The sequence below is a fragment of the Ovis aries genome, chromosome X (assembly GCF_016772045.2).
Source record: "Ovis aries strain OAR_USU_Benz2616 breed Rambouillet chromosome X, ARS-UI_Ramb_v3.0, whole genome shotgun sequence".
In the NCBI taxonomy this organism is placed as follows: Eukaryota; Metazoa; Chordata; class Mammalia; order Artiodactyla; family Bovidae; genus Ovis; species Ovis aries.
In genome coordinates, this window is record NC_056080.1 from 20128450 (window position 1) to 20151445 (window position 22996).

The following is a 22996-nucleotide window of genomic DNA, read 5'->3' on the forward strand; positions in this document are numbered from 1 at the left end:
ATCTGTTTACAAATATTCGCAGGGAATAATGCAGCACAGTGCTTAGGCGTGGGCTGTGAAACCAGATTACATTGCCTGCATTTGAACCTCTGCTCTGTCACTTATTCAGCCTACTTGGGGCAAGACCTTCAGCTCTGTGGCTCTTCAGTTTCCTCCCCACAGGGTTATGGTATCCAGTAAAGTCTAAACTAAAGTTAGGTAAGATAGAGACTTTCCTGGTGGTCCAGTGGCTAGGACTCTGCATCCAGTGCAGAGGTCCCAAGTTCGACCCCTAGGCAGGGAACTAGATCCCACATTGCCCCAACTAAGAGTTCACATGCCACAACTAAACATCCCACATGCCACAACTGAGACCTGGTGCAGCCAAATAAATAAAGTTACTTATTTACGCAAGATAATATGCCAGTGTCTGATACTTAGGAGCGAGAAGCAAATCTGATTCATTCCTGGGTCCTAAGTACTTACTATAGTGCTTGCCACACAGCAAATGATGGAAGAGTCTAATGGTTTAAAAAAGGGTTTCTGGAGCCACAGAGACTCAGGTGTTCAAAACTCAGCTCTCCCTCTTACCAGCTGTGTGGCTTTAGGCACACAACTTAACCTCTCTGATGTCAGTTCCCTTGTTTATATGATGAGAGAATTAAATGTCGATTCATAGATTTAGCACCATGCTGATGCATAGTAGAAACTCAGAAGTGTTTGCCTAAAGATAAGTATCTGTGTGACGGACTTGAGCTGCAAAGGGGTTGCAGTTGAATCTACAAAGTGAACAACTGTACTTCTCTGAGTAATCTGAGCCTAAAGGTTCCATGGAACTTAGGAAGAAATATTTGCCCCCAGAGTGTCCATTATGGCTGAAACTTATAATGTACTCTTGGGGGAAGGTAAACTTCTTTTACTTCAGACTCCACCTTTGAAGGGAGAGATGTGAGCTGCTTTCACTCGTGAGCCCGAGGGAGGGGAAGGAAAAGCTGTCCTTTTCATACCCTTCTTCTGGATAAAGGCATACTCGTGTGGAAGCTGGTAGGTGGCACTGGGCCCACTGAGGGGTATTGATTTGTTCTTTCCAGGAAGAAATGCACATTATTCATTTTTAATAGGCTGTCTTGATCTGTAAGGCAACTCCTGTGACTTTGAAATAACTCGTTTGTATGGTTTAGGCATTGGCTGCTTTGGAGGGGAGGTGTGCTGTTTTGATTAAGTGGGTGCACAGAAGAGCTCTGTTCTCACTCCCATGATTAATGGAGGAAGTGTCCTTTGTCCTGCTCTCCACCCATGCCCCCCCCCCCAGGCGCTCATCGTGCACAGTTGCCCCAGAGCTCATTATGACCAACAGCTTGTTCTGTAGCACTGCCCTCTCTCGAATGGTCAAACGTGTCATTCTACAGACTAGTTTGAAAAGCCCTGTCCAATATCACGTCACCTGGCACTGATCACTTTTCCAAACATTTCTCGTCACTGTTTCATTTTGCCCTCACAGCAACAACCCGGTGAGGTAACAGACAGACCTATTTCACTGCCAAGAAAACTAAGGCACAGGTGGTAGAAAATGAACGACAGAAAGAATAGGAGTTAGCCAGTCTGAAGAAGACGGGGCTGCTGGGGCCTTTAGAACTGAATTAATCATTTAATTAATTAGTTAAGTAATACTGTGCAGCAGATGGTGTTTTTTCTACTAAGAAAAAGACAAGAAAAAAATAGATATATTGAAACACTGGGCATCTAAGTCAGATACCAAAGAATGTTTTCCCAAAATATTCTAGCATAACTTTATGGATAGGGATTCTAATAAGTTGTGCTAAATATAATTTCCTTCTGTATTCATGAGTTTATTCATGAAATACTTCTATAAATATCTCTTGCATGCATCTTAACTGCAAGACACACTGTGGAAATGGAAAAATGAAAAAACATGTGACCTCAAGAAGTTTACCATAGAGTAAGGGGAGATTTTAAGGTACACAAATAAAACAGAATATGGAAAGTAACTTTTGGGTTTCAGAGGAGATGGAGGACTATGGGAGCAGCAAGCGATTCCAGGGAGAGTTTCGTATAAGGCATCTCTGAGCCTAGAGGGGTTCAGATTTACACAAGTGGGGAGGGTATGAGGCCCCACCAAAGCAGGCTCTGTGCCGTACTTTGTCGCTCAGTTGTGTCTGATTCTTTGCGACCCTGTGAACTGTAGCCCACCAGGCTCCTCTGTCCATGGGGATTCTCCAGGCAGGACTACTGGATTGGGTTGCCATGCCCCCCTCCAGGGGATCTTCCCAACCCAGGGATCAAACCTAGGTTTCCTGCATTACAGGCAGATTCTTTCTCGTCTGAGCCACCAAAGCAGGGGGTTGACCTAAATAAACACATCCGAAGTCAGAAAGCACAGGACTTTCCCCAAGTGTCAGAACGACCAGCTGAGCCTATTGCTATTGAGGCCTATTTTAACAGTGCTTGAGGGGAAGAAAAGGAACTAAATCCTCTCATAACATAGGTTCTCTCTGCTTGGGTTCTGCATTGTGCAAATTCAGTGCAGTGTCTGTCTGCTTTCTGGAAGCACTGGTCCTATTCTTTTTCACAGGGACGCAGCAGAGGAAACTTTCCTAATCATATCTGGATGCTATTTTTAGTATAAATTAGTCCCACAAAGACTTCCAGATTAGGCCCGATGGGGCTTTGCATCTTCTGACCCCAGAAATAATTTGGTCTAGAAGGCCACACCAAGAACTGCTTGGGGTTTCCAGCCGGCAGATTTTGTACCGTCCACAATTTGTGTAGCCTCGCTGGGGAGGCCTGAATGTGGTTCTACAGTTCTGGACTGAGAGCTCACGTCCCCCTACCCGCCCAGGATGTGTCCCAGGCAGCTGTTCTGGCTGTCTTCACAAGATGACCTGTCCTACCGTTGCCCCTGCTCAAGGGATAAACCTGGAGATGAATGTGAACTCCCTTCCCAGCAGCCCATGGGACAGGGGATTAGGATGCCACCTGGCCTGTGCCCTCATGGAATTACTGACCGCAGTGGCCTGGAATGGCCTTGGCAGTTATTTTTAAGCCAAGTAGTTAAGAGTAAGTCATCACCTAAAATTTAAGATGTGCATTTCTCGGCCTCCTAGCAGACAACATTGCTTAGTACATATCTTTACCCTTGGGTGCTACCTATAATAAAGCTGCAGTGTTCTGTAAAAGTTACTCATATCATAGTCTGGGTGATGGATCATCCTGAGCCTTGAGCTGCTCACTTTGGCCTCCAAAAGGGAAGTGCTTCAAGATCCTTTCCCACGGGGAGGCTTGGGTCAGGATTGGCCCTTATCCAGATACCATCCCTCACAAACCAGGAGCCATCAGGTTTTTCTCTCTGCATTAGCAGGAGGGATAGAAGAGGCTTCCTAGCTTGGGGGAATGCCCACAGGATCAAGGCTTGTTGGTTTCCAGGGCCCACAATGCTCCATGGATAAATAGTTAGACCCCTGACCCTTACTCTCCCTGCCACTTGCTTCCCATGGATTTTCTGACTCTTTACTACATGGCTACCCTGTGACCTCTGCCTCTCACCCTCCTGGCTCCTCAGTCTCCCCATCCGTCTGCTCTATTCCACCTTCCCAGAGCTCCTGCCATCTTTCTGCAAACAGGCAGTTTACCTGGCTCCTGCTTCTGGCTTCACTGTGGGCCTGACTGCATCTTACAACCTTATAGGAGAACCACAGGGTCTGTCTCTTCCAACCCTTTCTTCTCCTTGCACTTGGCTATGACCCTTGCCATAGCCCTCTGGGATGCAGCTATGGGTCCTTGTTTTAGCAACCCTTACTGCCTGTGTTGGTTCTACGGACACCATATCCACATGTAAAAACCATGTCGCTCAGCAGTCCCACTCCTAGGTATATATCCAAAAGAACTGAAAGCAGACACTCAGATCTCTGTACAGAGATACTCATGGCAGCACTATCCATAACAGCCAAAAGGTGGGAACAACCCAAGTGTCTAGCAACAGATGCATGGATAAATGAAATTTGGTCTATCCAGACAATGGAACATTATTCAGCCATAAGAAGGAACGAAGTTCTGGGCTTCCCTGGTGACTCAGTGGTAACGAATCTGCCTGCCAATGCAGGAGACATGGGTTTGATCTCTGGTCCTGGAAGATTCCATATGCCACAGAGCAGCTAAGCCCGTGCACCACAAGAGAAGCCACCACCATGAGAAGCTCACGCGCCACAACTAGAGAGTAGCCGCAGCTCGCCACAACTAAAGAAAAGCCTGCACAGCAATGAGAACCCAGCCCAGCCATAAATAAATAAAAACAAATGAAGTTCTGACGCATGCTGCAGTGTGGAGGAACCTTGAAAATATTATGCTACGTGAAAGAAGTCAGACACAAAAGGACCAGTATTGGATGATTCCACTTACATGAAATATCTAGAATAGGCAACTCCGTAGAAAGCAGAGCAGAGGTTACCAGGGGCCGAAGGGAGGGAGGGATGAGAAGCAGTAGTTTAATGGGTACAGAGTTTATATTGGGGATGATGAAAAAGCTTGGGGTATAGTTAATGGTGATGGGCACACAGCATTGTGGACATAATTAATGCCACTGAATTGTACACTTACAAATGGCTAACATGACAAATATTATGTTATATATAAACATAATTTTTAAAACCATATTTTTAAGAAAAGGCAGTCTCCATCACCAGCACAGCATGAGTTACCCCAAAAGGGTAACTTTTGGTGCCCTGCACCCACTTTGCCTCTCAGTATATCTGAGGACAGTAGCTGGCACCTGCAAATGCTCAGATATTCAAAACAGATGAGCTTACATAAGGATAGAATTGACTATCCACTAAAGGCCTTACCATTTCCAGCAGAGTTTATTCAGCAGGACTGCCACGGCCTTGCGGAATTACAAAGACAAATCTACTCATAAGGAAAAGAGTCAGGGCCTGCGTTTAAGACAGAGGAGAGAAGCAGCAGAGTACTTTGAAAAAGGAATAAGGCACCTTGCAGATGCCAAAACGTGGGAACACAGAGCTCATGCCTCCACCCGCCCCCATTCCTCAGGCTGCTTTCTTAGATCAGCACCATCGTAGGAGAAACTTTTCCACAAACAGCCATTCTGTCCCTGGCACTGTGCTTCCCCAAGAAGGCAGTGTCTGGAATTTGTCCAAGAGCAAAATGGATTTTTAGGGATCAAAGACTTAATTCACATGAAAAGCAAGGTTTTTGCAGCTGGGAAGAATTACTGTTTAGCGCTTCACCCACCCCCTCCTTTCTGTAATTTATTTCTGGTGTGTTAGAAAACCCTGGGGGAAAATTCATAGGCTTTTTAAAAAATTAAGACGGACTCCAGTGAGATTTTCATTATATTCACCAAACCTCAAATTTAGAAAGACACTGTGAGTACTTATGGAAATATGCATTAATGTTCTAAATAATTCTTTAAAGTGTACTCTATAATTTTTATTGTGTCTCCAAGTTTAAAATTCACTTCCTGAAATATGTAAATAGCAGTGTCAGGGAAAGGATCACCGCTCTATTTTATACATGGAAATAGAAGCCCAGAAAGGAGCAGTAGCAGCTGACTTTGGTTTGTTTGTGGGAGAGACCGGACTAGAGCCAACACCTCCTCAATCTTGAAATCCAGGCCTCTTTTTCCAAAATATCACGCTGAACAGATGCAGTGCAGGGACTGAGCTCAGGTTTCTTGGCCAAGGTCAAAATGACGTCAGCAGCAGCAAGAGAAATTCTAAGGAGTGAGGCACCTAGAACTCACATTTTCAGCACTGAGAAGAGCCATTTCTGGGCCTTAACCTTCCAGGCTGTATGAGTCGCAGCCAGTGTGAGCCCACCTGTCAGCCATGTTGGGAGGTCACCTTAACCAAAGGGCTATCAGGGAGGCCTACAAAAGGCAGAACTGGGCAAGGCTAGGACCAAGGGAGCTGACTTTGCCTTGGGTGACCTCTAGTTCAAATGACAGTGTTCCAAATAATAATAAAGCCTTGAGTCTAGAAGGACAACACAGAAGGGGTGTGATTCAGTGAATGGGATGCCATGGTGAGATTCTCTAGCCTGAGTCTCCACCTGAGTGCTGGCAAGTGAGACATCCTTGGGTCTTGGCCAGTGGCTAAGGATAGTCTACTCCAGCACCTTGGAGAGAGGGATATGCAAGAGCTGGGAAGGCTCTGCCTCTTCAAACAAGGGCCTGAATTGGGGCCAAAAGTGGTGCAAATCAGGAGAAAAGAAGTAGTTCAGGTACATAAACTAGACACACAGGTTAAGAGTTACGGTATCATTTGGAAATGCTTCTGGTTATAAGTGACAGATAAACAGCTAACGGTGGCTTAAACGTTAAGAGCATCTGTTGTTTAAAAAATAAAGAATCCAGAGATAAGTAGTCCCAGGATTTGTTCAACATCTCAACACAAACATAGATATTTCAGGTTTTTTCCATCCTTCCACTCTACCATTCCTCCGCGTATTGGCTTTCTCGCCCTTGGACTTGCTGTCTCATGGACACAAAATGGTCACCACAGCTCTAAGTATCATATCCTCATATAACTGCCCCCAAAGGCAGAAACAGGGGAAAATATTTCTCCGGAGAGTTCTCCTTATGTCTCCTTGGACAGAGCTGTGTCACATGACTACCCGCAAGGACACATGGTATTTTTTTTTAATGGGTTGTCACATTTATTGTCATAAAACTTTTTACAACAATTCTCATCATCCTTTTGAAAAACATAGTTTTTGTAGTGTTGACCTGAAATAGACTGCCAGATGTGTCTCCAGTGAAGATGGCTGTATCCAGGGATCAGCAGAGAATTGCAATTTGGGGTCTGCAACCATGTGAGCAGCCTGCAAGTCGCCCCTCGCTCCCTCCACCCCCAACCCCAGTAAGGGAAGGAGAAGACCTTTACAGAGGGGAAATTAAGCTAGAAGGGCTGCAAACAAAAAGTCCCCTGGCTTTTCATGGCCGAGTCCTTGCCAGGAAAGACAGGAGTCTTTCTCCTTCCTGCTGGGCTCTGGCACCATCATCAGTTCAGTTCAGTCGCTAAGTCGTGTCCGACTCTGCGACCCCATGGCCTGCAGCACACCAGGCCTCCTTGTCCTTCACCAACTCACGGGGTTTACTCAAACTCATGGGACACGAGGTATTTAATTGTGCATTACTACAGTGTAAGGTCGGCAAAGGAGAAAGAGGAATGGTTATAGGATTACCAACCAACAGCATCTCCTACCACGTGGCAAGGAGGCTGCAGCTTGCTGGAATATACTGGGCACCATGGTCCCCCAACCCGGCAGCATTCCGGAGACCAGGTGTGGGCAACCAGACCAAGTCCAGGGGCCCATTTCCAAAAACGATGGGGCTTCTAACACTCGTTTAGATGGCCCAGGGCCTGTGTGGGACTAAAGGTCTTTGTAAACACTTTTTTTTTTTTTTGGCTGTGCCGGATCTGAGTTGCAGTATTTGGGCTCTCCATTGCAGCATTCAGGATTTCGTTCCCTGACCTGGAAGCAGACCTGAACCTTCAGCATGGGGAGTAGAACACCAGGGAAGTCCCTGGCTAAGGGTTTTTAGCACAGACAAATGTTTCTGGAACAATCCTTTTAACCTAAAACCGTGTGCGTGAAATACTCCTCCCTTCATGTGAGAAATAATGGTGAAGTCCATCACCATGCCCTTTCCAGAGCTTAGCTGCTGCCACCAGTTTACTGTCCATCTTTGTATCAATGTCAGGAACTCCTGCCCTGGCTCTGCTCAGGTCGGGGCGGGGCGGGGGGGGGGGCGGGCATTACCATGCAGAGGCTGCCAAGCCCTACCCAGCAACGAAGTTTTGTGAAACTTCCCCCTAAATTGGTGGTCTCCTCAGGCACCCCTGGGAAGGCCAGGGCCTCAAATTAGCTCCTGTGATAGGCTGTCTAGGTGTCTTGGCAACTGAATGTCCTGATAAACCAGATAGACCCTCTCCTGAAAGATTCTATTCCAACTCACAGCAGCTGTCCCCAGAGTCCATGACAGCTAACCAGTGACAGCTGACCCTTAGGTAGCATTTACTGGGAGCCAGGAACAGCATGTTCTATGGCCTTTCTCTGCCCACACTCGTGTAATCCTCGTTAACAACCCTGTGAGTAGGTACTGTTCTCATCCCACCCATTTTATACACAAGGGAACTGAGACACAGAGAGGTTAAGAAACTTGCTCAAGGTCACCCAGCTAATAAATGGCAGAGACAGGTTTTGAAATAGGGCAGCCTGATTCCAAAACCCTTGCTCTTCACCACTGCCCTTCCTCTTACCATGTAAACTTTGCAGTCCTTTGAACCAAGCATTGCAAAAATGTAGCTCACAGTGGCAGTAGGAAGCACGTGGATGCTGAAGGAACGCCAGGCACTGTCATTCACTCTGTCATTGGTCCCCAGGGTCTGGTGCTTTTCCCCAGTGCTCTGGTGGTAGGTTGTGGTGGCACCCATCGGGCACTGAGGACTACTCCATCTAGACAGCAACACGCTGTGTTCCTAAGAAGCCTAAGTGGGCAATGTCTAATCCAAATATTTGTCAATAGAGCAGTCCCCATGGCTGGGCTGCTCTGGACCAGGCAAGATCAGACATGGCATATGTTAGAATGGAGTTGTCACTTAGGTTATACCGAACATTCCCACATAATGGAGTCTTTGTGAACTTTTGACAATACATAAATAAAACATCTTGTTTCTCATGCAGTGACTTCAGTCAGATTTTATGGCTGCCTGCCGAATGCTGACATGAAATACCTTTTGTCTCAACTACTGGAGTCATGAGGTATCGATATTTGAAACACAAAGCCTGCTCCTATCTGTTTTAATTGCTTTGTGCCTTTCTTGTCCATGAAGCACTAAATACGAAATTCATTTTAATGCATGTAGATTTCCTTCAGGGCTCCTTTTAAAGGTTACTCATGACTTCATAAAATATACAAAATTTGAGTTAAAATATGAGGTCTGTTTAATGATTTTGAGTTTTCAGACTGTAATAATCAATGTGAATCATCCTCTGACTTTAGCAACACTTTTAGGTAACTCAGCCTCTGACGAGGGGAATATCAAAATTCTAATAGCTCAAAAACAGTATTTTACCTAAATCTGGTGTTTGGGATTTGCTTCTGGATATGTGTGAATCATGGGACGGGTATACAATATTTTCAATGACCTAATCTAATTCTGGGGCCACCATTACCTCACCCTAAGCTGATTCAGTTTAATGACGCACAGTCAGTGACATTAATGACATAATGTGATAAATTATAACCAATGAATAACCCAAGTCAATCTCCTTGATACATTTAAATTTGATTATGAAAAACATAAGCTATATAGAATGAAGACTTTGTTATGCACTGCTAGATGGGAATTGCAACTTAAATATTTAGGATACAATCCGATAGCCACCACCTTAAATGTTCCTTCTGCCCCTGATTAGAGATGAGAAATGGCCTCCTGTGAGATGTTGGGCTATATGGAATGGGACCAGGTAGGGAAGAACTTCCTAAGGCTCAAGGACAAAGCTAAGTCTCAAGTCTCAAGATTGGCCCTTCACAAAAGTATGAAGTTAGGAAATTTCGCCATCTACATCACCTGCCAAATCCCTTTCTTGGCCTGGCCCCCTTCTCCTCACTTCCTCTTCCACTTGCTTTCTGTCCAGTGGAGGAAGGGATATTCAGGGAAGGCCTCAAGGTCACTGTCTGTTTTCTAAACTCCTGGCTCTGATGTTTCAGTTAACCAGGTTGATTAGATCCATTCAGATGTAACCCAGACTCATAGGAGGTGAATTAGTAGCAGCATTCCAAATTAATAACTTTCAGTGCAAGTGTGCTGATAGTTTCCAGGCAGACCGATGGATAAGACATTGCCTCTCTTGCAAGATAGCCTGCTTACAAGGCAATAGAAATTCAGGAATGGCTAAGTTAGCCTGTGATAACCATTTCAAAACTTCAGTGGCTGACAGCCAGCAAAGGGTATGTCTACTCACACTACACTTCGAGCACAGCTCTGCTCCATGTCATATTCACTCAGGCTGTTGAGGTAAAAAAGGAAAACAGAGTTCACAAACTACAGGAGAGGGGTACTGAAGAGAGAGAATAAAAGAAGTATGGGGGGGGTGGATAGCAATATAATCTATAGAAAAAGCTCCAGTACTTTGGCCACCTGACGCAAAGGGCTAACTCATTAGAAAAGACTCTGATTCTGGAAAGGCTGACAGCAGGAGGAGAAGGGGACGACAGAGGATGAGATGGTTGGATGGCATCACCGACTCGCTGGACATGAGTTTTACAACCTCTGGGAGTTGGTGATGGACAGGGAAGCCTGGTGTGCTGCAGTCCATGGGGTTGCAAAAAGTTGGACACGACTGAGTGACTGAACTGAATATAATCTACCACAAATACATGGAATCATTTCTCAGGAGAGCCCTAGACTGAGTGTCTAAAAGCAGGATTCCCTTTCTAGCTTTGCTGCATAACCAGTTCTTGACCTTGCCCAAGCCACTTCACCTCTATGAGCTTCATTTGTACAATCAGGACAATAGGGGACTGAATTCCATGACTCTCAAAATACCTTCCAGCCTAGAGACCAGAGGTTCACGATGGCTAGACTAGGGATCCACAGACAGCCAGAGCCTGAAGCACATCACCAAAACTTTACTCTGAAGACTCTAAAACTCTTCAGACTCTAGGCTATAAAAAGCCTTCCATCTCCACTAGGTTTCCACATCTGAACCCCAGAACAGATGATTCAAGTGACTCTGTCCTCATTTCTCCCAAGGAGAGCTGGTGAGTACCATTCTAGATGCAGAGAAAAGAACATGGAGTGAACACCCCTAGCACCACTGGCTCTAATCCTCTCTTGGAACTCTCTTATAACTGTCACCTGGGTCTGTTTTGTGGCTTTGAGGGAACTCAGGTCTTCCCAAACTTTGTGACAAGTTCAGTGCTGTCCCGAAATGTCTGCAGATCCCTGGGAGCTCATGATTTCCTGTATTTCCTGACCACTTCTCGGTAAGATTTCCAGCTCTTGCTGATCACACATTTCTTCCTGTTCTGTTTTCTCGTCTCAGTCCAAGAGGGAAATACAACCCCTTATCCTTCATGCAGTTGAGGGAAATCAGCTATGCCAAAAGCTAAAGAATTCTGTGTCATGTGTCCCCAAAGTTAAAAACCAAAGTAACAAGAGATCCTTAATGCTTTGTTCTTTCAACATTTAATTCCTCTGTTCTTCTGAGTGACTACTGTAATTCTTTTTAAGTAGTCACCTGAATATTTTTCCACATGAACAGTCATTCTATTTACTTTTATTCCCTTTGTTTTCAAATGTATACTTGAATTGCTTTTCAAAGTCATCTCTATTCATTTATGAATACAAGAGTCTCCATTCCCTATGGATCCCAACACAATTTCTGGAAAGGAGTGGGAGGGGTGGGGTGGGCATCTTGAATTTTGTACTCATAAATAAGAGTAATGGTAAAACTGATGTTAAGAACTCAGGCAAATTAACCTTTGGCTCTGGCTTGGGACTTGCTCTCCTCCTTTCTTCTCAAATGAATTTTTTTTTTTTTTTTAGTAAATGTCAAATGTTCCTATTTCAAAAATTTCTGAGTCTCTGGTCTCATTGCCACATCAGTTTCAACAGAAAACATTCCCCAAAGGTCTAAATTTACAGAAAATGCCAAGTACTAGATGACCTTGTTCTGAAAGTCATAGCGCCCCCCCCCCCCACCAGGAATTTCTCAGGTATCCAGCCTGCTGCCTGATTGCCTGTTCACCCTGCTCTCATTCTCAGCCTCACACTCACTCAAGTCCTTGCTTACTTGCTCCCTTGCTTTCTCACTCTCTACTTGCCCTTCTCTTTCCTGTCTTCACTCACTCTGGGAATTCCTATCCATTTCTATATAGGCAATTTTGCCTACATCTTTGTTGTCTCCTTTCACTCACTGTCCACGTGCTTCATCTTCCATCGCCCAGGCAACCTATCAAAGGACTTAGACCCTTCCTAAACTCTGGTAGCAGCTAATATAATCGAAATTTCATCCTCCTGTGCTAGCTTAAAAGGAATCATTTGGTAGAAGTACAAATACTCCTGCTAGGATGGATTTGAGCAACCTCAGTAACTGTGTCACCAAATTTCCTATTAGTGACCTTAGTTTCCCAGTATCTAGGAACTGGGCTTCCTGTCTGTCCTGGTTCTTTCTTGCAGCAAACACACTCTCCAAAATCCGGGGGGTTAAATAATCACTTCTTTTTCTTTCACCAATCCCTTGGTAGACTGAGCTCAGCTGGATGGTTCTCCTGCTCCACATAATGTCACATAGGATTGCAGTCATCTGGGGGCCCAAGAGGTCTGAAACATTCAAGATTTCTCATTCATGAGGCTTGTGGTAAATACTGGCTGTCCACTGGGATCTCAGTTAGGGCTGTTGACCAGCATATCTGAGTTCTCCTTTACATGGCTTCCTCATGTGCCTTGGGCTTCTCACAGCATGGTGACTGGGTTATGAGAAGAGAGTGTCTCAAGAGTGAGCAGCTTCAGAAGCAGAAGCGTAACTGCCAGTTCTCTTAATGACTGGACCCAGAATTCCAAGAATATCAGCATAAAGTGAGTTGAAAGGCCAGCCCAGATTCACAGGGAGGGGAAATGAGTTATGCCGTTGCTATGAAGAGTGGCATGTGCATAGAGAGAAGGAATTACTGGGGCCATTTTGGGAGACTAGCTAGCACAGTGTCTTAACACCTAGGAGCTTCGTGCCGACCTCCCCAGTATCTGCTGTCAGATCACTGTGATAACTCGATGTTGGAAAATCTTCATAATTATTCATACAGGCATACCATACTGACATTTTAGATTTTGGGCTATCCAAAGAGAATCATATTCCACTAGTCCTTTCCATGTAAACCAACTTTTTGATTTGAAATTTTCTTCATAAATCTCCTAGAATATTTTCTCTGCTTCTGTTATTTTTAGACCCTGACTATACTGTTTCGGAGAAGGCAATGGCACCCACTCCAGTACTCTTGCTTGGCAAATCCCATGGACAGAGGAGCCTGGTAGGCTGCAGTCCATGGGGTTGTGAAGAGTCAGACACGACTGAGCGACTTCACTTTCACTTTTCACTTTCATGCATTGGAGAAGGAAATGGCAACCCACTCCAGTGTTCTTGCCTGGAGAATCCCAGGGACGGGGGAGCCTGGTGGGCTGCCGTCTATGGGGTCTCACAGAGTCGGACACAACTGAAGTGACTTAGCAGCAGCAGCAGCATACTGTTTAGTGTCCAGTCTGAAAATAGAGCCCAGATCAGTTGTTTTAACAGGAAAAATTTAATATACGGGTTTCATAAAGCAGGTGTCAGAGGGTTGGAAAAGCCAAAGGGGAACACTGACCTAAGACAAAGACAATAACTGCAAGAAGCAGGTACCGGCCCTGGGACTGAGGAAGCAAAGGAAAGAAGTCAGAGTTGTTGGAGCCTCGGAGCTCAAAGAAAGAACCCCATGGAGCCGAGACCCAGACCCCGGAGGGGTGAGCTGCTCGGCTGGTGCCTCAGAGGCGTGAGAAGACAGCCTCGCCGAACTGAGGAGAGGATGACGAGCTGGCTCCAAGAGGATTATAAACAACCTGGAAAGTGGGACCAATTGGTGCTGGAAGCCATGGCTACTGATAAAGTATAGTCGCCGGCTAATGCCAGACACAGACGGCACCATCCCTTCTCTGTCTCCCAGGTTGGCAGTCTCTCCAGTGCCCCTTTGCGCAGAGCCCAACGCTGACAGCTGGCAAAGCACACATGTTTGTGGAATCCCCACCGACCCTAGCATCACAAAGAAGAGTTTGGAGTTGAGAAACAATGGCTTAATAACCTGCATACTGCATCACACTGAGGGGCAGCAGTTTTACTGAGTTATTTTCTTTTGATGAATATATTTATAATATCACTTATGGGGATTAGTGCAGGGCGAGCACAGAAATTGCTAAATCTGTGAATGAAAACATACTTTAATGTACACTCCAGGGGCAATTAGTGAACATTGGAGGGCTCTAATCAGTAATCCACCCTCAGCAGGTAGCTATGCAAACATGGCCATCTGAATCTGCCCTGGGACTTTTATATTAACTGAAGGGGTGTTGAAAGAATTTCCCAATGGTCAAATGAGAGATGTTCAAGATATTTGATGGGCTGGGAAGACTGAATAGGGCTCATAACTCTTAAGTAGGGACTTCCCTGGTGGTCCAGTGACTAAGACTCTGTGCTGCCAATGGAGAGGGCATGGGTTCAATCCCTGGTCAGGGAATTAGATCCCACATGCTGCAACTAAGACCCAGCGCAGCCAAATAAATAATTAAAATTTTTAAAAAAATAACTCTTAAGTAGTGAACGAACAGGAATCCTGCATACCCAGCAGCCTAACATTTGGGCACGGCATTCTGGTGTGTGCTGCCTTCAGAAAGAACAGCGGGGCCTGATCTGACCTACTCGCTGGTCTTCAGAATAGTGCCGAGTCCACCCTGGATTAAACCTTTGAGGCCAGGGGCTTGTAGGAGGAACTAGGGAACTGACAGTAAGGTCAACTCATAGAACAGGCTGCCTGTTTGGGGACTGTTGGCTCTAAGTCCTTGTGTGTTTGGCAGAATTGGGTCTGCAACGTGCTGTGACAGTGATCTTCCATCTGCTTGCTGGGCAGGAGATCCAGGAGGCTCATGTGTCTCTGATCACTAAGTCTTTTCCCATATTAACCCAAGAACCTGGTGATATCTGAGCAGCCACACTGGCATAGGGTGATTTACAAGGGCTCAAAGAATGCTAGGGGGAGAAGCGCAAGGAGAGGTCATATGTAGGGGCCTGAGTCAGAACAGCGTGGGCAGCAGATCATCCATCCATGTATACACTCCTTCCAGGGCTTATCCCCGGAACCTCAGAACTGTGTGTGTTCAGAAGTCATTTCCTCACCCTGTAGATGATGATCCTCCAGGACTCCAGATCCAAAACAGGCCTCTCCCTCCAGCCTGCTCTCCCTCATCCAGGCCCTGCCCTGCTGGGCTTCTCTCTCTGGCCACCAGATCAATTCTTGTCTCCACTTGGAATGTTCAGTGTCCTGTGGGTGAGGAGGTGGGCAGAGTTCCCCAAGGCCGTCATTAAGCAGCTATGCTGAGAGTTTCACGGTAACCTTTGAAATAATCGGGAGCTGATGAGTCACAACACAAAGGACGGGAGATATTGTACATTTGTTGTTGTTTAGATGCTTATTCGTGTCCGACTCTTTGCAATCCCATGGACTGCAGCCTGCCAGGCTCCTCCATCCATGAAATTCTCCAGGCAAGAATCCTGAAGTGGGTTGCCATTTCCTTCTCCAGGAGATCCTCCCAACCCAGGGATGGAACCTGGCTCTCCTGCGTCTCCTGCATTGCAGGCACATTCTTTACCACTGAGCCACCAGGGTTAGGAAGAGGCTAATCATACAATCTAGAGGGTCTCCACATCCTGCATATAACATGAAGTTTCCAAAGTCTCTTCATAACCATCTCCCACCAACCCCCCCAACACAAACACAAACACACACACTCTTCCCAAAGGGATTACTGATCTCATTTGAGAAATAATCAATTCTGTGTTGCCAATCATGCCCAGAAAAACCAGCCCATGTTTTTAAAGGATCAGGTTTTATGTAAGAAATTCAGAAAATAAAAAATCAATAAATGCATGAGTCAATTCCATGCCCCAGGATGATTTGGGCCTTTGGGAAAAACAGAAGCGGTTTGGCACCTTTGGTTATGATTTCTGTTCTACTGTTTGGCTGGGATGGGAATTTTCCAACACATTCGTGCAGTTCATTAAATATGTTATTGTGTTGGCTTATGTTTCTCTTTCAATTTAGGAACTCAGCTCTTAGAAAACATTTGCCTGAAATGAGTCCAAGTAGTTTAGGCCTCAGAAGCAAATCCATTTTGACTAATAAAAGACTAATTTTCTAAATAAGCAAGATGGTTTCTCTTAAATGAGAATCTAATTGTGAAATCCTATATCCTTAAATCTAGCAAATTACTACCAGAGACGCTTCTAAGCCTATGCAACTTGGATCAGATTTCTCATCATCAGAAAAAGGAATAATTTCTCTATCATCAGAATTTGAAATGAGCTTCAAAAACATGGGCCTCAGCTGGCAATTACCTCTTGAAGTAAACAAATCCATATGCTGGGACCCTGAAAGATTTGGGTTTCTTCCATGACTTTTCCCAACCCCTCTATGCACACCCCTACCCTCCCCCCCTCAAACACCCTCTAACAAATCACTTTCAAATCCTTAATCAGCCTTCCTGTCTGCTCTTTATTGAGGACTAGGAGTGGTTCCTGTCTTTAATTAAATTTTCTTCCTCAAATTCCAAAGACAAAACAATACTGTTCAAATTTTCATGCAGAGCAGCTAGTCAGGTGTGACTGATAGACCCTCCCAGCCCTCAAGCCAGACTACATAAATTGACACCTTCTAAAAAGGAAAATTAGCAAGGAACATCTGGGTCTCTTCACTCCGAAATTCATCTAAGAATTAGTCTCCTGGCTATAAATAACTTGGAGCGGTGTATCTCTCAAAGACAGATTCGACCACTCCCTCCTAAGGGAGATATGCCTTTGTCCCTGGACATCCAATCAGCCACCAGAGCTGATCAGTATTCCAGCTGCATCCTCTGAACTGTTGCAAACATTATCAGCCCAGTTCTGTCTTTTTTATTACAGCCACAGGGTAAAGCCTCTCTTCAAATTACTGGGGTAACCTGTAGGCTGTCTTGCAATGTAGCGTGTGGACAAAAGTCTAACAAAGGGGAGATATGTGTGATGAAAATAAACAGCACAGAGGACTTTGAAAAATACAAAGGCTTTGCACATTTTTCATTGCCATGAGTCTTCCACACACACATATATATATACTAGACTTTTCAAACTATATTATTATGAGCAGATCCTCATACCAAATTGCATTCTTGGTTGTTTGTCCTCACTTATGTATACATTCATTAAGTATTAGGTCGGCCAAAAAGTTTGTTAGGGTTTTTCCGTAAGCTGTTATGGAAAACCCCAAATGAACGTTTTGGCCAACCCAATAAAAACAAAATGAGTACTCTCTCTATGGAAGGCACTAATGATGTTAGGTGCTGGGAATGGTGAAATAGAGTCACAGTTTGCAACCTCATGAAGGTCACACATAGCCTATGAGGGAAGATAGTCAATTAAATTGAAAAAAAAAAACACAATGCTTGTGCTAAAAACTCTGATAAAATCAGGTGTTGGAGCTTTGGCAATGCAGAGAGGCAGCAACTAATTCATTCCTATAGGAGGTGATATTTACATTGATGTCTGGGAGACCTTTGGAGTAAATAGGGGCGGAAAGATAGATGTGGGGAAGGGAGAAAGAAGAGTGTGTCAGGACAAGGCAGGAGCATGGAAGAAGGCTGGAAAGTGAGAGATAGTATTTCCTATAAATGGACCTGAAAGATGGTCAGGCGAATAGAGTGAGAAGAATTCAGTGAAGGAGGTAGAGAGGTTGCAAGAGAAGAAAGTGGAAAAGTAAGAAAAAAATTGTGAAGGGATTTGGGCTTGACCCTGAGGTCAAGGAAAAGTAGGATTCGTTGTTATTCTCAGTTCTTCACTCCATTCATACTACAGAAGTGACCATGGCTTCACAGTAGGCAGAGTGCACATCTCTGCCTTTGGGTTTAGCAATGTGACTCATTTTGGCCAATGGAAAGTTGGCAGAGAAGGCCAGAGGAAGCTTGAAGGAGCTCATTCAATTGGACTCCCCCTCCTGTGGTCCTGAGATCAGCTAAGAAAAGGATATGCTTTATGTAGTTGCTGCCCCTTCAGTCTGGGCCTTAGGATGACAGATACTTGATGAACTAGACCTAAATCCAACTAGAAGTCTGGGGTCCTACTCAGCTGAAAATAGCCTTGGCTAGCTGAACTGCCACCAACCTACAGACCCAAGAGTGTGAAAACAGTTTTTCTTTCGGCAAGTCACTGAGACTTGGGATTGTTACATGGCAAAACCTGACTAAAATACAAAACAGTGGCACAATTTTCTAGAGGGGAGTGACATGGTCATAATTATCATTTAGAATGCTCCCTGGCTCCATTATAGAGAAGAGACTAAAGGAGAGAGAACAGGTTAGAAGAGGTGGAGAGACCAGTTGGGAGATAGTTTTGTTAATCCAGAGAGAAATGATGGTGGCCTTGCCTAGGGTGTCAGCAGGAAAGAGCAGAGAGAAGCGCTGATAGCTGTTTGATATTCCTTTAGTGCAGTGTTTTTGTTTTGTGAGGTTTTTTCTTTCTAACATAAAACCTATTTTCCTCTAATACCATGATAAGCATAATCTCGCTAAGACATTAGAACTCAACAGCCTGTTTAGCAGTTCAGCTTCACTTGTTCATTCAGGTATTTATTCTACTGGCTTTTGTTGAATGCCTGCTGTGTGGCAGAATAATAAGATATGACATCCCAACGCCCACAGTACAGGAAGGCAAGACAGATATATAAACAAGTAATTGCAATAGTATGTTGGAAGTACTATAATAAAAGTGAGAATAAAACCTACAGAAACAGGACTTCCTCGATGGTCCAGTGGTTAAGAATCTGCCTCCCAATGCAGGTGATGTGGGTTCGATCCCTGGTCAGGGAACTAAGATCCCACATGCTGCAAGGCAACTAAGTCCACACCCTACAACTACAGAAGCCTGTGGGCCGCAACCAGAGAGAAGCCCACGCGCCGCAACGAAGACCCAGCACAACTAAAAACCACCAACAACAAAAACCCTACAGGAACATAGAGGCCAGTACTTTCTTAATGTTCCTGGAGTCACTTATATTCATTCATGTGGGCAGGGGGGTTTGTCTCTTATATTCACTAATATATGTCAGATACCTAAAAGAATATGCCTAGCACCCATATTTAGGAGATGACTAATAAATATTTGGGTTTTGTGCTTAGTTTCCCAACTTTGGCTCAAGTTCACCCTCCCATCTCTTTCCAGTCTGGACTACCTCAGATAGCACTCCCAGGAACCCAGGTGGTGGTCAACAGTTTTGAGTAACAAAGAGAGTATAGGAGAAGACTGAGAAGACATCACACTGGGCCACCAGCAAACTGCTACTGACTTCCCATTTTTTTAATTTATTTATTTGCTGTGCCAGGTCTTAGTTGTATCACGTGAGATCTTTCCTTGCAGGGCACAGACTCTAATTGTGGTCCTCTAGCTCAGTAGTTGCTGCACGTGGAACCCGTTGCTCTGTGGCATGAAGAATCTTAGTTCCCCAACAGGGATCAAACCCGCATCCCCCCACATTGCAAGGCAGAGTCTTAACCAGTGGACCACCAGGAAAGTCCCTGCTGTTGACTTTTGAAGCAGAGTTTTGAGAGAGTGCTGGGATAGGAAACCACACTTCAAGTGTCCACATCCTGCTGCTTGTGGTCTTATGTTCTCCATCAGTAGGGATCAGCATACTCACCATATGAACTGTAGATGCTGGAAAGAAGGTACACAGCTGAGAAGGGCTTAATGAATCCACCCTGGTCTAAGTCTGGCTCTTTGTTGTTACCTTCTGTGAACTTTCTCTCAGAGATCCTGATTCACACTAACCACAAGGGACAAAATCATACATATGAATATGCATCATGATTAATTTTTGTTGAGAAATAATAACTATTTTGTGGACTTGCTTTTTCTTAACTGTCTGATCAGTATACTTTTTCCTTTAAATAAGCTACATGGTGTGTCTATTTATCAGAAGGTGGCTTGAGGTATATGGAATTGGAGCAAAGAAAGCGAGTTTAAATACAATTAGGTTTTCCTAACCTGATTTAATTTCATGAAGTGTCAGGCCTCTTGGAGGGTATTTATTGAAACTTCCAGAACTGAAGGTGTACTGAGAGTACACAGGCTGCAGCTGGCCTGAAGGCACGGTGGGCTGCTCATCCTGAACACTGCTAGCCAGAAGGAGCTTGGTCATGAAGTTAGCGTGCTTCATTTAGTCAGTTTTAGAGACTGTCTCCTCATGACAGTGTATAGAAAGGCACTGCCCATATCTCCCTGCTCACTCTGGTTTTTTCTAGTGCTCCATTGCTGGCCACCCTTGTTTCTTTTTTTTTTTTTAATGTATTTATTTTTCATTGAAGGATAATTGTTTTACAATATTGTGTTGGTTTCTGCCATACATCAACTTATATCAACCATAGGTATACATATGTCCCCTCCCTCCACCCTTATTTCTGATTCACACTTGGGTCTCTATGAAGCCTCTGTAGGGAATTCACTCCATCAAGGCCCTGGGGCCTTCCCACGTGGAATGCTTCAATACAAAAGAGTAGACTAGGTGGATAAAATTTGTTTAAAGAAAAAAACAGCAAGCGAAGCAGTGCTAAATAAATGAAAATTTTGCTGGCTCTTCTTATAAAGCTGGATGTAGTACTATATAAGGCCGGCACACTGCTTTTTTAAATTTGTCTATTTATTTATTGGCTGTGCTCCCTCAGATCCTTATAGTTATGGAGGCTGCCTTCTCCAAGTGGGTTCAAAGGTGTACCCCTGACCCACGAATTTGCTTCCTGGGACTAGAATTAACAGGAGACTCTATTTCACATCCTGGCCCCAGCACATAATTGAGTTACTGCCTTGTTTGAGGTTTTGCTTACAGGGAATACTTTTTTGCTATTTCTCTTGAACTTGGGAGTTGACGCAGATTAGGGGCTGGCATTCAGCCATTACCTATAGATACTACCAGGCCAAGTAGCCAGTACCTCCATGGGAATATGAGTTCATAAGCCAAAATAACCAGATATCTGAAGGAGATAGATACCTCAAAAGGAAAACGGCAGACGGGAAACCAAGGCTGAAGGTCATGCAGCGCACCCCGGCCTCAGGCACTCCCACTCGGATTTTGCAACCCCATGGACTGCAGCATGCCAGGCTTGCCTGTCCATCACCAACTCCTGGAGTCTACTCAAACTCATGTCTGGAGTCTACTCAAACTCATGTCCATCGAGTAGGTGATGCCATCCAACCATCTCATCCTCTGTTGTCCCCTTCTCCTCCCGCCTTCAATCCTTCCCAGCATCAAGGTCTTTTCCAATGAGTCAGTTCTTCACATCAGGTAGCCAAAGTATTGGAGTTTCAGCTTCAGTATCAGTCCTTCCAATGAATATTCAGGACTGATCTCCTTTAGGACTGACTGGTTTGATCTCCTTGCAGTCCAAGGGGCTCTCAAGAGTCTTCTCCAACACCACAGTTCAAAAGCATCCATTCTTTGGTGCTCAGCTTTCTTTATGGTCCAACTCTCACATCCATACATGACTACTGGAAAAAACATAGCTTTGACTAGACAGACCTTTGTTGGCAAAGTAATGTCTCTGCTTTTTAATATGCTGTCTAGGTTGGTCATAACTTTTCTTCCAAGAAGCAAGTGTCTTTTAATTTCATGGCTGCAGTCACCATCTGCAGTGATTTTGGAACCCAAGAAAATAAAGTCTCTCACTGTTTCCACTGTTTCCCCATCTATTTGCCATGAAGTGGTGGGACCAGATGCCATGATATTAGTTTTCTGAATGTTGAGTTTTAAGCCAACTTTTTCACTCTCCTCTTTTAGTTTCATCAAGAGGCTCTTTAGTTCTTCTTCACTTTCTGCCCTAAAAGGATGGTGTCATCTGTACATCTGAGGTTATTGATATTTCTCGTGGCAATCTTGATTCCAGCTTGTGCTTCATCCAGCCTGGCATTTCACATGATATACTCTGCATATAAGTTAGATAAGCAGGGTGACAATATACAGCCTTGACGTACACCTTTCCTGATTTGGAACCAGTCTGTTCTAACTGTCCAGTTCTAACTGTTGCTTCTTGACCTGCTTACAGATTTCTCAGGAGGCAGGTCAGGTGGTCTGGTATTCCCATCTGTTGAAGAATTTTCCAGTTTGTTGTGATCCACACAAAGTCTTTGGCATAGTCAATAAAGCAGAAGTAGATGTTTTTCTGGAACGCTCTTGCTTTTTTGATGATCCAACAGATGTTGGCGGAGAAGGCAATGGCACCCCACTCCAGTACTCTTGCCTGGAAAATCCCATGGATGGAGGAGCCTGGTGGGCTGCAGTCCATGGGGTCGCTGAGTCAGACACAACTGAGCGACTTTACTTTCACTTTTCACTTTCATGCATTGGAGAAGGAAATGGCAACCCACTCCAGTGTTCTTGCCTGGAGAATCCCAGGGACGGGGGAGCCTGGTGGGCTTCCATCTGTGGGGTCACACAGAGTCGGACACGACTGAAGTGACTTAGCAGCAGTAGCAGCAGCAACAGATGTTGGCAATTCGATCTCTGATTCCTTTGCCTTTTCTACATCCAGCTTGAACATCTGGAAGTTCATGGTTCACATACTGTTGAAGCCTGACTCAGAGAATTTTGAGCATTACTTTGCTAGCGTGTGAGATGAGTGCAATTGTGCGGTAGTTTGAATATTCGTTGGTATTGCCTTTCTTTGGGATTGGAATGAAAACTGACCTTTTCCAGGAACCTGAGGCAGAAGTAATCAAATCGACCTTTTCAGAGTACAAGTATTTCTTACATGGTAGTGACTGAAAAGATTCTATTATTCTACTCCAGGAAGATGCTGCTATTAGTCTACATGATACAAAACTGAAACAGAGAATGAAAAACCCAGATGACTGGTTTATTGAAAGCCAATTGTATGAAAGAGAGCATCTACTTATGTGGTAGGTGACACTCAAGTTTACTTCCAGGTATATTCTTCTCTACTTCTAGGTATACAGAGGATTATACTCCTTCTGCCCTTTAAGTGAGACACATCTATTTGACTACTTTAGGTTCATGAAACAGAAATGGAAGTAATGTGTGCATGTCTGGTCATAGGATTTTTCTGCCAGTGATAAACACTCTAGTCCTCTTTCTCTGCTGCATTAAATCCTGAGCCTCACTTTGAGAACTGGGCATGATAAAATGGAATCTGCA

The 22996-nt window shown here is 44.6% G+C and overlaps 1 protein-coding gene across 1 annotated transcript in view; it reads left to right on the forward strand.

Annotated features, from left to right (window-relative positions):
- MBTPS2 (membrane bound transcription factor peptidase, site 2) overlaps positions 1-22996 on the forward strand; it is a 93127-nt gene that overhangs the window by 20589 nt on the left and 49542 nt on the right. The window lies entirely within an intron of this gene.